Here is a 16,453-nt window from a genome sequence, read left to right as displayed (position 1 = left end):
TTTTTTTTATTGGTGAGAGGAGGAAGGGAGGGTGGGGAACACTAATGTAGTGTTCCGGGCTAGCGTTGGTGGGAAAACAAGGTGCGAGACGACACACGGCACGGCGAGGCTGAGTGACGTATTGCCGCTGAGGCCCGAGCGCAGCAGTGGCGTCGCAGGACAGCAGGGGGCGGAGCTTGCGAGTGCCCTGCCACATGTCGAGGCTGAGTGACGTGTTGGCGTCGCAGGGCAGCAGGGGGCGCCCCGCCACATGTTCTGTTTTTGATGCTCTTGTGAGTCAGTGCACCGTTCCTGGAGAGAGTGCAAGACCAGGTCGATGCGTGGCGTGGTAGGAGCCAGCCCCTTTCCCCAGCGCCCTGTTCCAAAAATCAGGTTAATATTTGGTCCCCAGATCGGGGAACTATCAGATATTAAACTGATAAGAACAGATACTACACTTGATCTTAGCCAAAAGGCCGAGAAGCGATAGCCCGTCAATTCCCCGCTGGCCCCCCTCCCTTCCTCAGCCACTGGCTTTCACGCGCCGCTTGCTGGCCACAGAAAAACCGTCAGCCTGCCTGAGTGCTGCAGTAGCGTCGCAGCGCAGCAGGGGGCGGAGCTTGCGAGTGCCCTGCCACATGTCGAGGCTGAGTGACGTGTTGGCGTCGCAGGGCAGCAGGGGGCGCCCCGCCACATGTTCTGTTTTTGATGCTCTTGTGAGTCAGTGCACCGTTCCTGGAGAGAGTGCAAGACCAGGTCGATGCGTGGCGTGGTAGGAGCCAGCCCCTTTCCCCAGCGCCCTGTTCCAAAAATCAGGTTAATATTTGGTCCCCAGATCGGGGAACTATCAGATATTAAACTGATAAGAACAGATACTACACTTGATCTTAGCCAAAAGGCCGAGAAGCGATAGCCCGTCAATTCCCCGCTGGCCCCCCTCCCTTCCTCAGCCACTGGCTTTCACGCGCCGCTTGCTGGCCACAGAAAAACCGTCAGCCTGCCTGAGTGCTGCAGTAGCGTCGCAGCGCAGCAGGGGGCTCAGCGTGTGCGTCCTTTACTCTGCCGTCGACACCTGCGGTGCCAGTAGGCAGGTGCTGCCACATGTTCTGTTTTTGATGCTCTTGTGAGTCAGTGCACCGTTCCTGGAGAGAGTGCAAGACCAGGTCGATGCGTGGCGTGGTAGGAGCCAGCCCCTTTCCCCAGCGCCCTGTTCCAAAAATCAGGTTAATATTTGGTCCCCAGATCGGGGAACTATCAGATATTAAACTGATAAGAACAGATACTACACTTGATCTTAGCCAAAAGGCCGAGAAGCGATAGCCCGTCAATTCCCCGCTGGCCCCCCTCCCTTCCTCAGCCACTGGCTTTCACGCGCCGCTTGCTGGCCACAGAAAAACCGTCAGCCTGCCTGAGTGCTGCAGTAGCGTCGCAGCGCAGCAGGGGGCTCAGCGTGTGCGTCCTTTACTCTGCCGTCGACACCTGCGGTGCCAGTAGGCAGGTGCTGCCACATGTTCTGTTTTTGATGCTCTTGTGAGTCAGTGCACCGTTCCTGGAGAGAGTGCAAGACCAGGTCGATGCGTGGCGTGGTAGGAGCCAGCCCCTTTCCCCAGCGCCCTGTTCCAAAAATCAGGTTAATATTTGGTCCCCAGATCGGGGAACTATCAGATATTAAACTGATAAGAACAGATACTACACTTGATCTTAGCCAAAAGGCCGAGAAGCGATAGCCCGTCAATTCCCCGCTGGCCCCCCTCCCTTCCTCAGCCACTGGCTTTCACGCGCCGCTTGCTGGCCACAGAAAAACCGTCAGCCTGCCTGAGTGCTGCAGTAGCGTCGCAGCGCAGCAGGGGGCTCAGCGTGTGCGTCCTTTACTCTGCCGTCGACACCTGCGGTGCCAGTAGGCAGGTGCTGCCACATGTTCTGTTTTTGATGCTCTTGTGAGTCAGTGCACCGTTCCTGGAGAGAGTGCAAGACCAGGTCGATGCGTGGCGTGGTAGGAGCCAGCCCCTTTCCCCAGCGCCCTGTTCCAAAAATCAGGTTAATATTTGGTCCCCAGATCGGGGAACTATCAGATATTAAACTGATAAGAACAGATACTACACTTGATCTTAGCCAAAAGGCCGAGAAGCGATAGCCCGTCAATTCCCCGCTGGCCCCCCTCCCTTCCTCAGCCACTGGCTTTCACGCGCCGCTTGCTGGCCACAGAAAAACCGTCAGCCTGCCTGAGTGCTGCAGTAGCGTCGCAGCGCAGCAGGGGGCTCAGCGTGTGCGTCCTTTACTCTGCCGTCGACACCTGCGGTGCCAGTAGGCAGGTGCTGCCACATGTTCTGTTTTTGATGCTCTTGTGAGTCAGTGCACCGTTCCTGGAGAGAGTGCAAGACCAGGTCGATGCGTGGCGTGGTAGGAGCCAGCCCCTTTCCCCAGCGCCCTGTTCCAAAAATCAGGTTAATATTTGGTCCCCAGATCGGGGAACTATCAGATATTAAACTGATAAGAACAGATACTACACTTGATCTTAGCCAAAAGGCCGAGAAGCGATAGCCCGTCAATTCCCAGCTGGCCCCCCTCCCTTCCTCAGCCACTGGCTTTCACGCGCCGCTTGCTGGCCACAGAAAAACCGTCAGCCTGCCTGAGTGCTGCAGTAGCGTCGCAGCGCAGCAGGGGGCTCAGCGTGTGCGTCCTTTACTCTGCCGTCGACACCTGCTGTGCCAGGAGGCAGGTGCTGCCACATGTTCTGTTTTTGATGCTCTTGTGAGTCAGTGCACCGTTCCTGGAGAGAGTGCAAGACCAGGTCGATGCGTGGCGTGGTAGGAGCGAGCCCCTTTCCCCAGCGCCCTGTTCCAAAAATCAGGTTAATATTTGGTCCCCAGATCGGGGAACTATCAGATATTAAACTGATAAGAACAGATACTACACTTGATCTTAGCCAAAAGGCCGAGAAGCGATAGCCCGTCAATTCCCAGCTGGCCCCCCTCCCTTCCTCAGCCACTGGCTTTCACGCGCCGCTTGCTGGCCACAGAAAAACCGTCAGCCTGCCTGAGTGCTGCAGTAGCGTCGCAGCGCAGCAGGGGGCTCAGCGTGTGCGTCCTTTACTCTGCCGTCGACACCTGCTGTGCCAGGAGGCAGGTGCTGCCACATGTTCTGTTTTTGATGCTCTTGTGAGTCAGTGCACCGTTCCTGGAGAGAGTGCAAGACCAGGTCGATGCGTGGCGTGGTAGGAGCGAGCCCCTTTCCCCAGCGCCCTGTTCCAAAAATCAGGTTAATATTTGGTCCCCAGATCGGGGAACTATCAGATATTAAACTGATAAGAACAGATACTACACTTGATCTTAGCCAAAAGGCCGAGAAGCGATAGCCCGTCAATTCCCAGCTGGCCCCCCTCCCTTCCTCAGCCACTGGCTTTCACGCGCCGCTTGCTGGCCACAGAAAAACCGTCAGCCTGCCTGAGTGCTGCAGTAGCGTCGCAGCGCAGCAGGGGGCTCAGCGTGTGCGTCCTTTACTCTGCCGTCGACACCTGCTGTGCCAGGAGGCAGGTGCTGCCACATGTTCTGTTTTTGATGCTCTTGTGAGTCAGTGCACCGTTCCTGGAGAGAGTGCAAGACCAGGTCGATGCGTGGCGTGGTAGGAGCGAGCCCCTTTCCCCAGCGCCCTGTTCCAAAAATCAGGTTAATATTTGGTCCCCAGATCGGGGAACTATCAGATATTAAACTGATAAGAACAGATACTACACTTGATCTTAGCCAAAAGGCCGAGAAGCGATAGCCCGTCAATTCCCAGCTGGCCCCCCTCCCTTCCTCAGCCACTGGCTTTCACGCGCCGCTTGCTGGCCACAGAAAAACCGTCAGCCTGCCTGAGTGCTGCAGTAGCGTCGCAGCGCAGCAGGGGGCTCAGCGTGTGCGTCCTTTACTCTGCCGTCGACACCTGCTGTGCCAGGAGGCAGGTGCTGCCACTTGTTCTGTTTTTGATGCTCTTGTGAGTCAGTGCACCGTTCCTGGAGAGAGTGCAAGACCAGGTCGATGCGTGGCGTGGTAGGAGCCAGCCCCTTTCCCCAGCGCCCTGTTCCAAAAATCAGGTTAATATTTGGTCCCCAGATCGGGGAACTATCAGATATTAAACTGATAAGAACAGATACTACACTTGATCTTAGCCAAAAGCCCGAGAAGCGATAGCCCGTCAATTCCCAGCTGGCCCCCCTCCCTTCCTCAGCCACTGGCTTTCACGCGCCGCTTGCTGGCCACAGAAAAACCGTCAGCCTGCCTGAGTGCTGCAGTAGCGTCGCAGCGCAGCAGGGGGCTCAGCGTGTGCGTCCTTTACTCTGCCGTCGACACCTGCTGTGCCAGGAGGCAGGTGCTGCCACATGTTCTGTTTTTGATGCTCTTGTGAGTCAGTGCACCGTTCCTGGAGAGAGTGCAAGACCAGGTCGATGCGTGGCGTGGTAGGAGCCAGCCCCTTTCCCCAGCGCCCTGTTCCAAAAATCAGGTTAATATTTGGTCCCCAGATCGGGGAACTATCAGATATTAAACTGATAAGAACAGATACTACACTTGATCTTAGCCAAAAGGCCGAGAAGCGATAGCCCGTCAATTCCCAGCTGGCCCCCCTCCCTTCCTCAGCCACTGGCTTTCACGCGCCGCTTGCTGGCCACAGAAAAACCGTCAGCCTGCCTGAGTGCTGCAGTAGCGTCGCAGCGCAGCAGGGGGCTCAGCGTGTGCGTCCTTTACTCTGCCGTCGACACCTGCTGTGCCAGGAGGCAGGTGCTGCCACATGTTCTGTTTTTGATGCTCTTGTGAGTCAGTGCACCGTTCCTGGAGAGAGTGCAAGACCAGGTCGATGCGTGGCGTGGTAGGAGCGAGCCCCTTTCCCCAGCGCCCTGTTCCAAAAATCAGGTTAATATTTGGTCCCCAGATCGGGGAACTATCAGATATTAAACTGATAAGAACAGATACTACACTTGATCTTAGCCAAAAGGCCGAGAAGCGATAGCCCGTCAATTCCCAGCTGGCCCCCCTCCCTTCCTCAGCCACTGGCTTTCACGCGCCGCTTGCTGGCCACAGAAAAACCGTCAGCCTGCCTGAGTGCTGCAGTAGCGTCGCAGCGCAGCAGGGGGCTCAGCGTGTGCGTCCTTTACTCTGCCGTCGACACCTGCTGCGCCAGGAGGCAGGTGCTGCCACATGTTCTGTTTTTGATGCTCTTGTGAGTCAGTGCACCGTTCCTGGAGAGAGTGCAAGACCAGGTCGATGCGTGGCGTGGTAGGAGCGAGCCCCTTTCCCCAGCGCCCTGTTCCAAAAATCAGGTTAATATTTGGTCCCCAGATCGGGGAACTATCAGATATTAAACTGATAAGAAGAGATACTACACTTGATCTTAGCCAAAAGGCCGAGAAGCGATAGCCCGTCAATTCCCAGCTGGCCCCCCTCCCTTCCTCAGCCACTGGCTTTCACGCGCCGCTTGCTGGCCACAGAAAAACCGTCAGCCTGCCTGAGTGCTGCAGTAGCGTCGCAGCGCAGCAGGGGGCTCAGCGTGTGCGTCCTTTACTCTGCCGTCGACACCTGCTGTGCCAGGAGGCAGGTGCTGCCACATGTTCTGTTTTTGATGCTCTTGTGAGTCAGTGCACCGTTCCTGGAGAGAGTGCAAGACCAGGTCGATGCGTGGCGTGGTAGGAGCGAGCCCCTTTCCCCAGCGCCCTGTTCCAAAAATCAGGTTAATATTTGGTCCCCAGATCGGGGAACTATCAGATATTAAACTGATAAGAAGAGATACTACACTTGATCTTAGCCAAAAGGCCGAGAAGCGATAGCCCGTCAATTCCCAGCTGGCCCCCCTCCCTTCCTCAGCCACTGGCTTTCACGCGCCGCTTGCTGGCCACAGAAAAACCGTCAGCCTGCCTGAGTGCTGCAGTAGCGTCGCAGCGCAGCAGGGGGCTCAGCGTGTGCGTCCTTTACTCTGCCGTCGACACCTGCTGTGCCAGGAGGCAGGTGCTGCCACATGTTCTGTTTTTGATGCTCTTGTGAGTCAGTGCACCGTTCCTGGAGAGAGTGCAAGACCAGGTTGATGCGTGGCGTGGTAGGAGCGAGCCCCTTTCCCCAGCGCCCTGTTCCAAAAATCAGGTTAATATTTGGTCCCCAGATCGGGGAACTATCAGATATTAAACTGATAAGAACAGATACTACACTTGATCTTAGCCAAAAGGCCGAGAAGCGATAGCCCGTCAATTCCCAGCTGGCCCCCCTCCCTTCCTCAGCCACTGGCTTTCACGCGCCGCTTGCTGGCCACAGAAAAACCGTCAGCCTGCCTGAGTGCTGCAGTAGCGTCGCAGCGCAGCAGGGGGCTCAGCGTGTGCGTCCTTTACTCTGCCGTCGACACCTGCTGTGCCAGGAGGCAGGTGCTGCCACATGTTCTGTTTTTGATGCTCTTGTGAGTCAGTGCACCGTTCCTGGAGAGAGTGCAAGACCAGGTCGATGCGTGGCGTGGTAGGAGCCAGCCCCTTTCCCCAGCGCCCTGTTCCAAAAATCAGGTTAATATTTGGTCCCCAGATCGGGGAACTATCAGATATTAAACTGATAAGAACAGATACTACACTTGATCTTAGCCAAAAGGCCGAGAAGCGATAGCCCGTCAATTCCCCGCTGGCTCCCCTCCCTTCCTCAGCCACTGGCTTTCACGCGCCGCTTGCTGGCCACAGAAAAACCGTCAGCCTGCCTGAGTGCTGCAGTAGCGTCGCAGCGCAGCAGGGGGCTCAGCGTGTGCGTCCTTTACTCTGCCGTCGACACCTGCGGTGCCAGTAGGCAGGTGCTGCCACATGTTCTGTTTTTGATGCTCTTGTGAGTCAGTGCACCGTTCCTGGAGAGAGTGCAAGACCAGGTCGATGCGTGGCGTGGTAGGAGCCAGCCCCTTTCCCCAGCGCACCGACCTGGCTGGATCTCCCCCTCTCTCTTTTTTTTATTGGTGAGAGGAGGAAGGGAGGGTGGGGAACACTAATGTAGTGTTCCGGGCTAGCGTTGGTGGGAAAACAAGGTGCGAGACGACACACGGCACGGCGAGGCTGAGTGACGTATTGCCGCTGAGGCCCGAGCGCAGCAGTGGCGTCGCAGGACAGCAGGGGGCGGAGCTTGCGAGTGCCCTGCCACATGTCGAGGCTGAGTGACGTGTTGGCGTCGCAGGGCAGCAGGGGGCGCCCCGCCACATGTTCTGTTTTTGATGCTCTTGTGAGTCAGTGCACCGTTCCTGGAGAGAGTGCAAGACCAGGTCGATGCGTGGCGTGGTAGGAGCCAGCCCCTTTCCCCAGCGCCCTGTTCCAAAAATCAGGTTAATATTTGGTCCCCAGATCGGGGAACTATCAGATATTAAACTGATAAGAACAGATACTACACTTGATCTTAGCCAAAAGGCCGAGAAGCGATAGCCCGTCAATTCCCCGCTGGCCCCCCTCCCTTCCTCAGCCACTGGCTTTCACGCGCCGCTTGCTGGCCACAGAAAAACCGTCAGCCTGCCTGAGTGCTGCAGTAGCGTCGCAGCGCAGCAGGGGGCGGAGCTTGCGAGTGCCCTGCCACATGTCGAGGCTGAGTGACGTGTTGGCGTCGCAGGGCAGCAGGGGGCGCCCCGCCACATGTTCTGTTTTTGATGCTCTTGTGAGTCAGTGCACCGTTCCTGGAGAGAGTGCAAGACCAGGTCGATGCGTGGCGTGGTAGGAGCCAGCCCCTTTCCCCAGCGCCCTGTTCCAAAAATCAGGTTAATATTTGGTCCCCAGATCGGGGAACTATCAGATATTAAACTGATAAGAACAGATACTACACTTGATCTTAGCCAAAAGGCCGAGAAGCGATAGCCCGTCAATTCCCCGCTGGCCCCCCTCCCTTCCTCAGCCACTGGCTTTCACGCGCCGCTTGCTGGCCACAGAAAAACCGTCAGCCTGCCTGAGTGCTGCAGTAGCGTCGCAGCGCAGCAGGGGGCTCAGCGTGTGCGTCCTTTACTCTGCCGTCGACACCTGCGGTGCCAGTAGGCAGGTGCTGCCACATGTTCTGTTTTTGATGCTCTTGTGAGTCAGTGCACCGTTCCTGGAGAGAGTGCAAGACCAGGTCGATGCGTGGCGTGGTAGGAGCCAGCCCCTTTCCCCAGCGCCCTGTTCCAAAAATCAGGTTAATATTTGGTCCCCAGATCGGGGAACTATCAGATATTAAACTGATAAGAACAGATACTACACTTGATCTTAGCCAAAAGGCCGAGAAGCGATAGCCCGTCAATTCCCCGCTGGCCCCCCTCCCTTCCTCAGCCACTGGCTTTCACGCGCCGCTTGCTGGCCACAGAAAAACCGTCAGCCTGCCTGAGTGCTGCAGTAGCGTCGCAGCGCAGCAGGGGGCTCAGCGTGTGCGTCCTTTACTCTGCCGTCGACACCTGCGGTGCCAGTAGGCAGGTGCTGCCACATGTTCTGTTTTTGATGCTCTTGTGAGTCAGTGCACCGTTCCTGGAGAGAGTGCAAGACCAGGTCGATGCGTGGCGTGGTAGGAGCCAGCCCCTTTCCCCAGCGCCCTGTTCCAAAAATCAGGTTAATATTTGGTCCCCAGATCGGGGAACTATCAGATATTAAACTGATAAGAACAGATACTACACTTGATCTTAGCCAAAAGGCCGAGAAGCGATAGCCCGTCAATTCCCCGCTGGCCCCCCTCCCTTCCTCAGCCACTGGCTTTCACGCGCCGCTTGCTGGCCACAGAAAAACCGTCAGCCTGCCTGAGTGCTGCAGTAGCGTCGCAGCGCAGCAGGGGGCTCAGCGTGTGCGTCCTTTACTCTGCCGTCGACACCTGCGGTGCCAGTAGGCAGGTGCTGCCACATGTTCTGTTTTTGATGCTCTTGTGAGTCAGTGCACCGTTCCTGGAGAGAGTGCAAGACCAGGTCGATGCGTGGCGTGGTAGGAGCCAGCCCCTTTCCCCAGCGCCCTGTTCCAAAAATCAGGTTAATATTTGGTCCCCAGATCGGGGAACTATCAGATATTAAACTGATAAGAACAGATACTACACTTGATCTTAGCCAAAAGGCCGAGAAGCGATAGCCCGTCAATTCCCCGCTGGCCCCCCTCCCTTCCTCAGCCACTGGCTTTCACGCGCCGCTTGCTGGCCACAGAAAAACCGTCAGCCTGCCTGAGTGCTGCAGTAGCGTCGCAGCGCAGCAGGGGGCTCAGCGTGTGCGTCCTTTACTCTGCCGTCGACACCTGCGGTGCCAGTAGGCAGGTGCTGCCACATGTTCTGTTTTTGATGCTCTTGTGAGTCAGTGCACCGTTCCTGGAGAGAGTGCAAGACCAGGTCGATGCGTGGCGTGGTAGGAGCCAGCCCCTTTCCCCAGCGCCCTGTTCCAAAAATCAGGTTAATATTTGGTCCCCAGATCGGGGAACTATCAGATATTAAACTGATAAGAACAGATACTACACTTGATCTTAGCCAAAAGGCCGAGAAGCGATAGCCCGTCAATTCCCCGCTGGCCCCCCTCCCTTCCTCAGCCACTGGCTTTCACGCGCCGCTTGCTGGCCACAGAAAAACCGTCAGCCTGCCTGAGTGCTGCAGTAGCGTCGCAGCGCAGCAGGGGGCTCAGCGTGTGCGTCCTTTACTCTGCCGTCGACACCTGCGGTGCCAGTAGGCAGGTGCTGCCACATGTTCTGTTTTTGATGCTCTTGTGAGTCAGTGCACCGTTCCTGGAGAGAGTGCAAGACCAGGTCGATGCGTGGCGTGGTAGGAGCCAGCCCCTTTCCCCAGCGCCCTGTTCCAAAAATCAGGTTAATATTTGGTCCCCAGATCGGGGAACTATCAGATATTAAACTGATAAGAACAGACACTACACTTGATCTTAGCCAAAAGGCCGAGAAGCGATAGCCCGTCAATTCCCCGCTGGCCCCCCTCCCTTCCTCAGCCACTGGCTTTCACGCGCCGCTTGCTGGCCACAGAAAAACCGTCAGCCTGCCTGAGTGCTGCAGTAGCGTCGCAGCGCAGCAGGGGGCTCAGCGTGTGCGTCCTTTACTCTGCCGTCGACACCTGCGGTGCCAGTAGGCAGGTGCTGCCACATGTTCTGTTTTTGATGCTCTTGTGAGTCAGTGCACCGTTCCTGGAGAGAGTGCAAGACCAGGTCGATGCGTGGCGTGGTAGGAGCCAGCCCCTTTCCCCAGCGCCCTGTTCCAAAAATCAGGTTAATATTTGGTCCCCAGATCGGGGAACTATCAGATATTAAACTGATAAGAACAGATACTACACTTGATCTTAGCCAAAAGGCCGAGAAGCGATAGCCCGTCAATTCCCAGCTGGCCCCCCTCCCTTCCTCAGCCACTGGCTTTCACGCGCCGCTTGCTGGCCACAGAAAAACCGTCAGCCTGCCTGAGTGCTGCAGTAGCGTCGCAGCGCAGCAGGGGGCTCAGCGTGTGCGTCCTTTACTCTGCCGTCGACACCTGCTGTGCCAGGAGGCAGGTGCTGCCACATGTTCTGTTTTTGATGCTCTTGTGAGTCAGTGCACCGTTCCTGGAGAGAGTGCAAGACCAGGTCGATGCGTGGCGTGGTAGGAGCCAGCCCCTTTCCCCAGCGCCCTGTTCCAAAAATCAGGTTAATATTTGGTCCCCAGATCGGGGAACTATCAGATATTAAACTGATAAGAACAGATACTACACTTGATCTTAGCCAAAAGGCCGAGAAGCGATAGCCCGTCAATTCCCCGCTGGCCCCCCTCCCTTCCTCAGCCACTGGCTTTCACGCGCCGCTTGCTGGCCACAGAAAAACCGTCAGCCTGCCTGAGTGCTGCAGTAGCGTCGCAGCGCAGCAGGGGGCGGAGCTTGCGAGTGCCCTGCCACATGTCGAGGCTGAGTGACGTGTTGGCGTCGCAGGGCAGCAGGGGGCGCCCCGCCACATGTTCTGTTTTTGATGCTCTTGTGAGTCAGTGCACCGTTCCTGGAGAGAGTGCAAGACCAGGTCGATGCGTGGCGTGGTAGGAGCCAGCCCCTTTCCCCAGCGCCCTGTTCCAAAAATCAGGTTAATATTTGGTCCCCAGATCGGGGAACTATCAGATATTAAACTGATAAGAACAGATACTACACTTGATCTTAGCCAAAAGGCCGAGAAGCGATAGCCCGTCAATTCCCCGCTGGCCCCCCTCCCTTCCTCAGCCACTGGCTTTCACGCGCCGCTTGCTGGCCACAGAAAAACCGTCAGCCTGCCTGAGTGCTGCAGTAGCGTCGCAGCGCAGCAGGGGGCGGAGCTTGCGAGTGCCCTGCCACATGTCGAGGCTGAGTGACGTGTTGGCGTCGCAGGGCAGCAGGGGGCGCCCCGCCACATGTTCTGTTTTTGATGCTCTTGTGAGTCAGTGCACCGTTCCTGGAGAGAGTGCAAGACCAGGTCGATGCGTGGCGTGGTAGGAGCCAGCCCCTTTCCCCAGCGCCCTGTTCCAAAAATCAGGTTAATATTTGGTCCCCAGATCGGGGAACTATCAGATATTAAACTGATAAGAACAGATACTACACTTGATCTTAGCCAAAAGGCCGAGAAGCGATAGCCCGTCAATTCCCCGCTGGCCCCCCTCCCTTCCTCAGCCACTGGCTTTCACGCGCCGCTTGCTGGCCACAGAAAAACCGTCAGCCTGCCTGAGTGCTGCAGTAGCGTCGCAGCGCAGCAGGGGGCTCAGCGTGTGCGTCCTTTACTCTGCCGTCGACACCTGCGGTGCCAGTAGGCAGGTGCTGCCACATGTTCTGTTTTTGATGCTCTTGTGAGTCAGTGCACCGTTCCTGGAGAGAGTGCAAGACCAGGTCGATGCGTGGCGTGGTAGGAGCCAGCCCCTTTCCCCAGCGCCCTGTTCCAAAAATCAGGTTAATATTTGGTCCCCAGATCGGGGAACTATCAGATATTAAACTGATAAGAACAGATACTACACTTGATCTTAGCCAAAAGGCCGAGAAGCGATAGCCCGTCAATTCCCCGCTGGCCCCCCTCCCTTCCTCAGCCACTGGCTTTCACGCGCCGCTTGCTGGCCACAGAAAAACCGTCAGCCTGCCTGAGTGCTGCAGTAGCGTCGCAGCGCAGCAGGGGGCGGAGCTTGCGAGTGCCCTGCCACATGTCGAGGCTGAGTGACGTGTTGGCGTCGCAGGGCAGCAGGGGGCGCCCCGCCACATGTTCTGTTTTTGATGCTCTTGTGAGTCAGTGCACCGTTCCTGGAGAGAGTGCAAGACCAGGTCGATGCGTGGCGTGGTAGGAGCCAGCCCCTTTCCCCAGCGCCCTGTTCCAAAAATCAGGTTAATATTTGGTCCCCAGATCGGGGAACTATCAGATATTAAACTGATAAGAACAGATACTACACTTGATCTTAGCCAAAAGGCCGAGAAGCGATAGCCCGTCAATTCCCCGCTGGCCCCCCTCCCTTCCTCAGCCACTGGCTTTCACGCGCCGCTTGCTGGCCACAGAAAAACCGTCAGCCTGCCTGAGTGCTGCAGTAGCGTCGCAGCGCAGCAGGGGGCGGAGCTTGCGAGTGCCCTGCCACATGTCGAGGCTGAGTGACGTGTTGGCGTCGCAGGGCAGCAGGGGGCGCCCCGCCACATGTTCTGTTTTTGATGCTCTTGTGAGTCAGTGCACCGTTCCTGGAGAGAGTGCAAGACCAGGTCGATGCGTGGCGTGGTAGGAGCCAGCCCCTTTCCCCAGCGCCCTGTTCCAAAAATCAGGTTAATATTTGGTCCCCAGATCGGGGAACTATCAGATATTAAACTGATAAGAACAGATACTACACTTGATCTTAGCCAAAAGGCCGAGAAGCGATAGCCCGTCAATTCCCCGCTGGCCCCCCTCCCTTCCTCAGCCACTGGCTTTCACGCGCCGCTTGCTGGCCACAGAAAAACCGTCAGCCTGCCTGAGTGCTGCAGTAGCGTCGCAGCGCAGCAGGGGGCTCAGCGTGTGCGTCCTTTACTCTGCCGTCGACACCTGCGGTGCCAGTAGGCAGGTGCTGCCACATGTTCTGTTTTTGATGCTCTTGTGAGTCAGTGCACCGTTCCTGGAGAGAGTGCAAGACCAGGTCGATGCGTGGCGTGGTAGGAGCCAGCCCCTTTCCCCAGCGCCCTGTTCCAAAAATCAGGTTAATATTTGGTCCCCAGATCGGGGAACTATCAGATATTAAACTGATAAGAACAGATACTACACTTGATCTTAGCCAAAAGGCCGAGAAGCGATAGCCCGTCAATTCCCCGCTGGCCCCCCTCCCTTCCTCAGCCACTGGCTTTCACGCGCCGCTTGCTGGCCACAGAAAAACCGTCAGCCTGCCTGAGTGCTGCAGTAGCGTCGCAGCGCAGCAGGGGGCTCAGCGTGTGCGTCCTTTACTCTGCCGTCGACACCTGCGGTGCCAGTAGGCAGGTGCTGCCACATGTTCTGTTTTTGATGCTCTTGTGAGTCAGTGCACCGTTCCTGGAGAGAGTGCAAGACCAGGTCGATGCGTGGCGTGGTAGGAGCCAGCCCCTTTCCCCAGCGCCCTGTTCCAAAAATCAGGTTAATATTTGGTCCCCAGATCGGGGAACTATCAGATATTAAACTGATAAGAACAGATACTACACTTGATCTTAGCCAAAAGGCCGAGAAGCGATAGCCCGTCAATTCCCCGCTGGCCCCCCTCCCTTCCTCAGCCACTGGCTTTCACGCGCCGCTTGCTGGCCACAGAAAAACCGTCAGCCTGCCTGAGTGCTGCAGTAGCGTCGCAGCGCAGCAGGGGGCTCAGCGTGTGCGTCCTTTACTCTGCCGTCGACACCTGCGGTGCCAGTAGGCAGGTGCTGCCACATGTTCTGTTTTTGATGCTCTTGTGAGTCAGTGCACCGTTCCTGGAGAGAGTGCAAGACCAGGTCGATGCGTGGCGTGGTAGGAGCCAGCCCCTTTCCCCAGCGCCCTGTTCCAAAAATCAGGTTAATATTTGGTCCCCAGATCGGGGAACTATCAGATATTAAACTGATAAGAACAGACACTACACTTGATCTTAGCCAAAAGGCCGAGAAGCGATAGCCCGTCAATTCCCCGCTGGCCCCCCTCCCTTCCTCAGCCACTGGCTTTCACGCGCCGCTTGCTGGCCACAGAAAAACCGTCAGCCTGCCTGAGTGCTGCAGTAGCGTCGCAGCGCAGCAGGGGGCTCAGCGTGTGCGTCCTTTACTCTGCCGTCGACACCTGCGGTGCCAGTAGGCAGGTGCTGCCACATGTTCTGTTTTTGATGCTCTTGTGAGTCAGTGCACCGTTCCTGGAGAGAGTGCAAGACCAGGTCGATGCGTGGCGTGGTAGGAGCCAGCCCCTTTCCCCAGCGCCCTGTTCCAAAAATCAGGTTAATATTTGGTCCCCAGATCGGGGAACTATCAGATATTAAACTGATAAGAACAGATACTACACTTGATCTTAGCCAAAAGGCCGAGAAGCGATAGCCCGTCAATTCCCCGCTGGCCCCCCTCCCTTCCTCAGCCACTGGCTTTCACGCGCCGCTTGCTGGCCACAGAAAAACCGTCAGCCTGCCTGAGTGCTGCAGTAGCGTCGCAGCGCAGCAGGGGGCTCAGCGTGTGCGTCCTTTACTCTGCCGTCGACACCTGCGGTGCCAGTAGGCAGGTGCTGCCACATGTTCTGTTTTTGATGCTCTTGTGAGTCAGTGCACCGTTCCTGGAGAGAGTGCAAGACCAGGTCGATGCGTGGCGTGGTAGGAGCCAGCCCCTTTCCCCAGCGCCCTGTTCCAAAAATCAGGTTAATATTTGGTCCCCAGATCGGGGAACTATCAGATATTAAACTGATAAGAACAGATACTACACTTGATCTTAGCCAAAAGGCCGAGAAGCGATAGCCCGTCAATTCCCCGCTGGCCCCCCTCCCTTCCTCAGCCACTGGCTTTCACGCGCCGCTTGCTGGCCACAGAAAAACCGTCAGCCTGCCTGAGTGCTGCAGTAGCGTCGCAGCGCAGCAGGGGGCTCAGCGTGTGCGTCCTTTACTCTGCCGTCGACACCTGCGGTGCCAGTAGGCAGGTGCTGCCACATGTTCTGTTTTTGATGCTCTTGTGAGTCAGTGCACCGTTCCTGGAGAGAGTGCAAGACCAGGTCGATGCGTGGCGTGGTAGGAGCCAGCCCCTTTCCCCAGCGCCCTGTTCCAAAAATCAGGTTAATATTTGGTCCCCAGATCGGGGAACTATCAGATATTAAACTGATAAGAACAGATACTACACTTGATCTTAGCCAAAAGGCCGAGAAGCGATAGCCCGTCAATTCCCCGCTGGCCCCCCTCCCTTCCTCAGCCACTGGCTTTCACGCGCCGCTTGCTGGCCACAGAAAAACCGTCAGCCTGCCTGAGTGCTGCAGTAGCGTCGCAGCGCAGCAGGGGGCTCAGCGTGTGCGTCCTTTACTCTGCCGTCGACACCTGCGGTGCCAGTAGGCAGGTGCTGCCACATGTTCTGTTTTTGATGCTCTTGTGAGTCAGTGCACCGTTCCTGGAGAGAGTGCAAGACCAGGTCGATGCGTGGCGTGGTAGGAGCCAGCCCCTTTCCCCAGCGCCCTGTTCCAAAAATCAGGTTAATATTTGGTCCCCAGATCGGGGAACTATCAGATATTAAACTGATAAGAACAGACACTACACTTGATCTTAGCCAAAAGGCCGAGAAGCGATAGCCCGTCAATTCCCCGCTGGCCCCCCTCCCTTCCTCAGCCACTGGCTTTCACGCGCCGCTTGCTGGCCACAGAAAAACCGTCAGCCTGCCTGAGTGCTGCAGTAGCGTCGCAGCGCAGCAGGGGGCTCAGCGTGTGCGTCCTTTACTCTGCCGTCGACACCTGCGGTGCCAGTAGGCAGGTGCTGCCACATGTTCTGTTTTTGATGCTCTTGTGAGTCAGTGCACCGTTCCTGGAGAGAGTGCAAGACCAGGTCGATGCGTGGCGTGGTAGGAGCCAGCCCCTTTCCCCAGCGCCCTGTTCCAAAAATCAGGTTAATATTTGGTCCCCAGATCGGGGAACTATCAGATATTAAACTGATAAGAACAGATACTACACTTGATCTTAGCCAAAAGGCCGAGAAGCGATAGCCCGTCAATTCCCCGCTGGCCCCCCTCCCTTCCTCAGCCACTGGCTTTCACGCGCCGCTTGCTGGCCACAGAAAAACCGTCAGCCTGCCTGAGTGCTGCAGTAGCGTCGCAGCGCAGCAGGGGGCTCAGCGTGTGCGTCCTTTACTCTGCCGTCGACACCTGCGGTGCCAGTAGGCAGGTGCTGCCACATGTTCTGTTTTTGATGCTCTTGTGAGTCAGTGCACCGTTCCTGGAGAGAGTGCAAGACCAGGTCGATGCGTGGCGTGGTAGGAGCCAGCCCCTTTCCCCAGCGCCCTGTTCCAAAAATCAGGTTAATATTTGGTCCCCAGATCGGGGAACTATCAGATATTAAACTGATAAGAACAGATACTACACTTGATCTTAGCCAAAAGGCCGAGAAGCGATAGCCCGTCAATTCCCCGCTGGCCCCCCTCCCTTCCTCAGC

The 16,453-nt window shown here is 56.9% G+C and overlaps 39 non-coding genes across 39 annotated transcripts; all 39 read right to left on the bottom strand.

Annotated features, from left to right (window-relative positions):
* Positions 1-275: 275 nt before the first annotated feature.
* Positions 276-467, bottom strand: LOC145338214 (U2 spliceosomal RNA). The gene has a single exon (XR_013885563.1). It is a non-coding gene; the product is annotated as a U2 spliceosomal RNA (small nuclear RNA).
* A 231-nt stretch (positions 468-698) lies between these two features.
* LOC145338213 (U2 spliceosomal RNA) lies at positions 699-890 on the bottom strand. Its single transcript, XR_013885562.1, has one exon. It is a non-coding gene; the product is annotated as a U2 spliceosomal RNA (small nuclear RNA).
* A 215-nt stretch (positions 891-1,105) lies between these two features.
* LOC145338212 (U2 spliceosomal RNA) lies at positions 1,106-1,297 on the bottom strand. The gene has a single exon (XR_013885561.1). It is a non-coding gene; the product is annotated as a U2 spliceosomal RNA (small nuclear RNA).
* A 215-nt stretch (positions 1,298-1,512) lies between these two features.
* On the bottom strand, positions 1,513-1,704 carry LOC145338211 (U2 spliceosomal RNA). The gene has a single exon (XR_013885560.1). It is a non-coding gene; the product is annotated as a U2 spliceosomal RNA (small nuclear RNA).
* Positions 1,705-1,919: 215 nt separating this feature from the next.
* On the bottom strand, positions 1,920-2,111 carry LOC145338210 (U2 spliceosomal RNA). The gene has a single exon (XR_013885559.1). It is a non-coding gene; the product is annotated as a U2 spliceosomal RNA (small nuclear RNA).
* Positions 2,112-2,326: 215 nt separating this feature from the next.
* LOC145338208 (U2 spliceosomal RNA) lies at positions 2,327-2,518 on the bottom strand. Its single transcript, XR_013885557.1, has one exon. It is a non-coding gene; the product is annotated as a U2 spliceosomal RNA (small nuclear RNA).
* Positions 2,519-2,733: 215 nt separating this feature from the next.
* Positions 2,734-2,925, bottom strand: LOC145338552 (U2 spliceosomal RNA). Its single transcript, XR_013885841.1, has one exon. It is a non-coding gene; the product is annotated as a U2 spliceosomal RNA (small nuclear RNA).
* Positions 2,926-3,140: 215 nt separating this feature from the next.
* On the bottom strand, positions 3,141-3,332 carry LOC145338436 (U2 spliceosomal RNA). Its single transcript, XR_013885780.1, has one exon. It is a non-coding gene; the product is annotated as a U2 spliceosomal RNA (small nuclear RNA).
* A 215-nt stretch (positions 3,333-3,547) lies between these two features.
* Positions 3,548-3,739, bottom strand: LOC145338322 (U2 spliceosomal RNA). Its single transcript, XR_013885669.1, has one exon. It is a non-coding gene; the product is annotated as a U2 spliceosomal RNA (small nuclear RNA).
* A 215-nt stretch (positions 3,740-3,954) lies between these two features.
* LOC145338483 (U2 spliceosomal RNA) lies at positions 3,955-4,146 on the bottom strand. The gene has a single exon (XR_013885825.1). It is a non-coding gene; the product is annotated as a U2 spliceosomal RNA (small nuclear RNA).
* A 215-nt stretch (positions 4,147-4,361) lies between these two features.
* LOC145338207 (U2 spliceosomal RNA) lies at positions 4,362-4,553 on the bottom strand. Its single transcript, XR_013885556.1, has one exon. It is a non-coding gene; the product is annotated as a U2 spliceosomal RNA (small nuclear RNA).
* Positions 4,554-4,768: 215 nt separating this feature from the next.
* Positions 4,769-4,960, bottom strand: LOC145338209 (U2 spliceosomal RNA). The gene has a single exon (XR_013885558.1). It is a non-coding gene; the product is annotated as a U2 spliceosomal RNA (small nuclear RNA).
* Positions 4,961-5,175: 215 nt separating this feature from the next.
* Positions 5,176-5,367, bottom strand: LOC145338464 (U2 spliceosomal RNA). Its single transcript, XR_013885807.1, has one exon. It is a non-coding gene; the product is annotated as a U2 spliceosomal RNA (small nuclear RNA).
* A 215-nt stretch (positions 5,368-5,582) lies between these two features.
* Positions 5,583-5,774, bottom strand: LOC145338463 (U2 spliceosomal RNA). Its single transcript, XR_013885806.1, has one exon. It is a non-coding gene; the product is annotated as a U2 spliceosomal RNA (small nuclear RNA).
* Positions 5,775-5,989: 215 nt separating this feature from the next.
* Positions 5,990-6,181, bottom strand: LOC145338367 (U2 spliceosomal RNA). The gene has a single exon (XR_013885713.1). It is a non-coding gene; the product is annotated as a U2 spliceosomal RNA (small nuclear RNA).
* Positions 6,182-6,396: 215 nt separating this feature from the next.
* On the bottom strand, positions 6,397-6,588 carry LOC145338206 (U2 spliceosomal RNA). Its single transcript, XR_013885555.1, has one exon. It is a non-coding gene; the product is annotated as a U2 spliceosomal RNA (small nuclear RNA).
* Positions 6,589-7,187: 599 nt separating this feature from the next.
* LOC145338205 (U2 spliceosomal RNA) lies at positions 7,188-7,379 on the bottom strand. Its single transcript, XR_013885554.1, has one exon. It is a non-coding gene; the product is annotated as a U2 spliceosomal RNA (small nuclear RNA).
* A 231-nt stretch (positions 7,380-7,610) lies between these two features.
* Positions 7,611-7,802, bottom strand: LOC145338204 (U2 spliceosomal RNA). The gene has a single exon (XR_013885553.1). It is a non-coding gene; the product is annotated as a U2 spliceosomal RNA (small nuclear RNA).
* Positions 7,803-8,017: 215 nt separating this feature from the next.
* LOC145338202 (U2 spliceosomal RNA) lies at positions 8,018-8,209 on the bottom strand. The gene has a single exon (XR_013885551.1). It is a non-coding gene; the product is annotated as a U2 spliceosomal RNA (small nuclear RNA).
* Positions 8,210-8,424: 215 nt separating this feature from the next.
* On the bottom strand, positions 8,425-8,616 carry LOC145338201 (U2 spliceosomal RNA). The gene has a single exon (XR_013885550.1). It is a non-coding gene; the product is annotated as a U2 spliceosomal RNA (small nuclear RNA).
* A 215-nt stretch (positions 8,617-8,831) lies between these two features.
* LOC145338200 (U2 spliceosomal RNA) lies at positions 8,832-9,023 on the bottom strand. The gene has a single exon (XR_013885549.1). It is a non-coding gene; the product is annotated as a U2 spliceosomal RNA (small nuclear RNA).
* A 215-nt stretch (positions 9,024-9,238) lies between these two features.
* LOC145338199 (U2 spliceosomal RNA) lies at positions 9,239-9,430 on the bottom strand. Its single transcript, XR_013885548.1, has one exon. It is a non-coding gene; the product is annotated as a U2 spliceosomal RNA (small nuclear RNA).
* Positions 9,431-9,645: 215 nt separating this feature from the next.
* On the bottom strand, positions 9,646-9,837 carry LOC145338387 (U2 spliceosomal RNA). The gene has a single exon (XR_013885733.1). It is a non-coding gene; the product is annotated as a U2 spliceosomal RNA (small nuclear RNA).
* Positions 9,838-10,052: 215 nt separating this feature from the next.
* LOC145338198 (U2 spliceosomal RNA) lies at positions 10,053-10,244 on the bottom strand. Its single transcript, XR_013885547.1, has one exon. It is a non-coding gene; the product is annotated as a U2 spliceosomal RNA (small nuclear RNA).
* A 215-nt stretch (positions 10,245-10,459) lies between these two features.
* LOC145338197 (U2 spliceosomal RNA) lies at positions 10,460-10,651 on the bottom strand. The gene has a single exon (XR_013885546.1). It is a non-coding gene; the product is annotated as a U2 spliceosomal RNA (small nuclear RNA).
* Positions 10,652-10,882: 231 nt separating this feature from the next.
* Positions 10,883-11,074, bottom strand: LOC145338196 (U2 spliceosomal RNA). The gene has a single exon (XR_013885545.1). It is a non-coding gene; the product is annotated as a U2 spliceosomal RNA (small nuclear RNA).
* A 231-nt stretch (positions 11,075-11,305) lies between these two features.
* Positions 11,306-11,497, bottom strand: LOC145338195 (U2 spliceosomal RNA). The gene has a single exon (XR_013885544.1). It is a non-coding gene; the product is annotated as a U2 spliceosomal RNA (small nuclear RNA).
* Positions 11,498-11,712: 215 nt separating this feature from the next.
* Positions 11,713-11,904, bottom strand: LOC145338194 (U2 spliceosomal RNA). The gene has a single exon (XR_013885543.1). It is a non-coding gene; the product is annotated as a U2 spliceosomal RNA (small nuclear RNA).
* Positions 11,905-12,135: 231 nt separating this feature from the next.
* On the bottom strand, positions 12,136-12,327 carry LOC145338193 (U2 spliceosomal RNA). The gene has a single exon (XR_013885542.1). It is a non-coding gene; the product is annotated as a U2 spliceosomal RNA (small nuclear RNA).
* A 231-nt stretch (positions 12,328-12,558) lies between these two features.
* Positions 12,559-12,750, bottom strand: LOC145338191 (U2 spliceosomal RNA). The gene has a single exon (XR_013885540.1). It is a non-coding gene; the product is annotated as a U2 spliceosomal RNA (small nuclear RNA).
* Positions 12,751-12,965: 215 nt separating this feature from the next.
* LOC145338190 (U2 spliceosomal RNA) lies at positions 12,966-13,157 on the bottom strand. The gene has a single exon (XR_013885539.1). It is a non-coding gene; the product is annotated as a U2 spliceosomal RNA (small nuclear RNA).
* Positions 13,158-13,372: 215 nt separating this feature from the next.
* On the bottom strand, positions 13,373-13,564 carry LOC145338189 (U2 spliceosomal RNA). The gene has a single exon (XR_013885538.1). It is a non-coding gene; the product is annotated as a U2 spliceosomal RNA (small nuclear RNA).
* Positions 13,565-13,779: 215 nt separating this feature from the next.
* LOC145338386 (U2 spliceosomal RNA) lies at positions 13,780-13,971 on the bottom strand. The gene has a single exon (XR_013885732.1). It is a non-coding gene; the product is annotated as a U2 spliceosomal RNA (small nuclear RNA).
* A 215-nt stretch (positions 13,972-14,186) lies between these two features.
* LOC145338188 (U2 spliceosomal RNA) lies at positions 14,187-14,378 on the bottom strand. The gene has a single exon (XR_013885537.1). It is a non-coding gene; the product is annotated as a U2 spliceosomal RNA (small nuclear RNA).
* Positions 14,379-14,593: 215 nt separating this feature from the next.
* Positions 14,594-14,785, bottom strand: LOC145338187 (U2 spliceosomal RNA). Its single transcript, XR_013885536.1, has one exon. It is a non-coding gene; the product is annotated as a U2 spliceosomal RNA (small nuclear RNA).
* A 215-nt stretch (positions 14,786-15,000) lies between these two features.
* LOC145338186 (U2 spliceosomal RNA) lies at positions 15,001-15,192 on the bottom strand. The gene has a single exon (XR_013885535.1). It is a non-coding gene; the product is annotated as a U2 spliceosomal RNA (small nuclear RNA).
* Positions 15,193-15,407: 215 nt separating this feature from the next.
* Positions 15,408-15,599, bottom strand: LOC145338385 (U2 spliceosomal RNA). Its single transcript, XR_013885731.1, has one exon. It is a non-coding gene; the product is annotated as a U2 spliceosomal RNA (small nuclear RNA).
* Positions 15,600-15,814: 215 nt separating this feature from the next.
* LOC145338185 (U2 spliceosomal RNA) lies at positions 15,815-16,006 on the bottom strand. The gene has a single exon (XR_013885534.1). It is a non-coding gene; the product is annotated as a U2 spliceosomal RNA (small nuclear RNA).
* Positions 16,007-16,221: 215 nt separating this feature from the next.
* Positions 16,222-16,413, bottom strand: LOC145338184 (U2 spliceosomal RNA). Its single transcript, XR_013885533.1, has one exon. It is a non-coding gene; the product is annotated as a U2 spliceosomal RNA (small nuclear RNA).
* Between the last annotated feature and the right edge of the window lie 40 nt (positions 16,414-16,453).

Source organism: Carcharhinus amblyrhynchos, unplaced genomic scaffold, assembly GCF_965287045.1.
Source record: "Carcharhinus amblyrhynchos unplaced genomic scaffold, sCarAmb.v2.hapA scaffold_98, whole genome shotgun sequence".
Taxonomy (NCBI): Eukaryota; Metazoa; Chordata; class Chondrichthyes; order Carcharhiniformes; family Carcharhinidae; genus Carcharhinus; species Carcharhinus amblyrhynchos.
This window is presented reverse-complemented; position numbering and strand designations above follow the sequence as displayed.